Here is a 2,671-nt window from a genome sequence, read left to right as displayed (position 1 = left end):
GGTCAACGAAGTTCACCAAGAGATGTCCCGCCAAGGCGATCTTGATGCGAACTTCCTTGCCCTCCAGGCAGATGTTCAAGAAGTTCAAAGTCAGCTCCAGACTCTCCAAGAAGCTGTTCATGCCAACAACGACACCATTGCTGTTCTTCACAGCAGGGCTGACGATGCTCAGGCGATAGCTGATCAGCAGATTGGTCTTCTTCAACAAATCCTGGATGTTGTCTGTCAACCAGCTCCAGTAATTGCACCTTCCTTCTCTGCCGATGATCGCGCCCAGCTCCATGAAACGCATGAGGCAATGACAACTCTAGCCAATGCTTTGCAAAGGCTGGAGGATTCCATGGTTCTCCAGCGTCAGCGCTTGGACGAACTCTCTGGCCAATTCTCTCAAATCTTAGCCAGAGAGCGGGAGATGAGGTCCAATGCTGGTGGATCATCAGATGCTGCTCCTACAGCTTCTCAGGCTATTGGCCCAGTATCAGCTTCAGTTGCAGTAGAAACCAAGGCTCTCGAAGCTGAAACAGTTGCTGCTCCTGTAATCCCTACCACCGAAGCTGCCCAAGCTGAGGTTGTAGAAGCCATCCCTAAGGATGATGTCCATACCATCACTGCTGCTGGTGATGATGATGATGTTGATGAGGATGAAGAAGATGATGATGAAGACGATGATGAACCTGTTTTTCCAGACACCGGAGATGATCTAGATGGTGACAACGACGATGATGATGAAGATAACTTTACCATCAAGTTCCAGAAGCCATCAACCATCACCAAAGGTATTGCCCTCGGGGACTCTGCATCCCAGAGGGAGCAAAGGCAAGGCGAATCGACTCCATTAGAGCACCAGGACCCAAGTCGAAAGGCAAGGCGGTCGCTGAAGAAGGTAACTTGAAAGTACTTTTCAAAAGCCCTCAACAAACCTTATTTGAAGACTCTACCTCTCAGGTAGTGATCACTTCAGAATATCAACTTCATATCCCTTCAACAACCTGCGGTCGACTAGAGTGGGTATCTGATCAACCCAGCTCTTTTACTCCAACAGACCAGCAGATGTCTCAGCTAAAGGAGTCGCTCGACCAGACTAGACTAAAAATTCCTCTTCGTACCTCTAGTGGTGGTGAGTTTGACTTCATATCTGAAGCTGAAAGACTCGAGGCATTAAGGGCTGAAGAAGAGCTAGAGCTTCAAAAGAAGCAGACTGAAGACAGCCTAAGGCTGGCCAAGTCACTAGCTGCTAAAGTCTTTCCCAAGAAAGAAAAAGTCCAAGAGAACGGTGAATCATGTCCAAGCCCAAGCTAAACTTCTTTCAATAGCAGAAGTTGAACGCAAGAAGAAGCAGAAGCTAGAGGACAAGGATAAGCAATGGAGCGAAGCAAAGCTAAAAAAGAGACTCAGTCCCCGCCCAATCATCAGCGTCAGCATCAGCGGACGATCTATAGACGATGAAACACTGGTCTCAATGCTCATCACCAGGGACAATCTTGATGCCGTTACCGAGTACCCTTCCTACCTTGGCTGCTGTGGATACAGCAAATGGATGGAGATCAGACAAGCCATTCAGCAATCCAAGTCGAGACACAAGACACTTATCGAGGACACCATCACCGAGCTCATCAAAAGGATGTCCAGGTATGTCAAGGTCCCTGACCGACCAACTCTGAAGAAAGGTGGGAAGAAGAAATTAAAGCTCTCTGATCCTAATGATGGACCATTCCTAAGGAACGAACATGAAACAAGGTTCTCCTTAGATGAAGTCTTGAAGGGTCATATGAGTACCGACATTTCTATGTTGAATCTTGACTTGCCAGATAAGGGTCCCTATACACCCAACTCTGTGCATTTTAAACCTGAGTTAGGAGTTATATTCCTTGACTATGAAGGTGAAGTCAGATTTCAAAGAATGTCAGAGCTACATCTATGTCCAATGGATCACTTGGCTTATCTTTTGCTCTAGATAGATGATAGCATGCCTGGAAAAGTCGTCGATCTGAAGATACGAAGGGAATTCCTACGTCGAAGAAACCTTGGTGAAAATGTACCTGATTACATAGATCTAAGTATTCTAGAATAAGATTCTCTTTGTAACAACAATCCATTTTTCCTTGTAAATCCTTGTACTATCTCTTCTTTCATTGATTGTATTTACATTCTGTAAATTCTGAACATGTACTGTAATACTTGTATTATTTCCATTGATTAATAAAATGAGTATTCCATGTACTTCACTGAAAAAGATCCCTGAAAAAAGTAATAGGGACACAACTCTATGAGTTCCAATGTTACTTTCTCCATTCACTGACAATCTATAAGTCAGTGAATAAGCTTTCAGTTTTAGTTTTCGTACTTGTAATTTTCTTAGATATAACTTAAGAAAACTTCTCAAGCTGAGACTGACCAAACTGAAAAAGATCCCAAAATAGTAAAAAGGGACATGTACTTTATATGTAACTTTTCCTTACTATTATTTGATAAGATAATCTTCTTTATGTTATATTGTTATCATCAAATAGAGGGAGATTGTTGATCTTCTCTCTCAGTGATTTGATGATAATCTCTTTTCTCTTTCATGTTGTATTTGTGTTTCTGTATTTTCAGTTCCAGCGATTTTCACTTCCAGCGATTTTCACTGAGTATGTTCAGTGATCGCTGAAGAACTTGCATTGTAAATCTA

Source organism: Cynara cardunculus, assembly GCF_001531365.2.
Source record: "Cynara cardunculus var. scolymus isolate 2C chromosome LG 8, CcrdV1, whole genome shotgun sequence".
Lineage (NCBI taxonomy): Eukaryota > Viridiplantae > Streptophyta > Magnoliopsida > Asterales > Asteraceae > Cynara > Cynara cardunculus.
The sequence above is the reverse complement of the archived record's forward strand: the minus strand, read 5'-3'. Positions refer to the sequence as shown.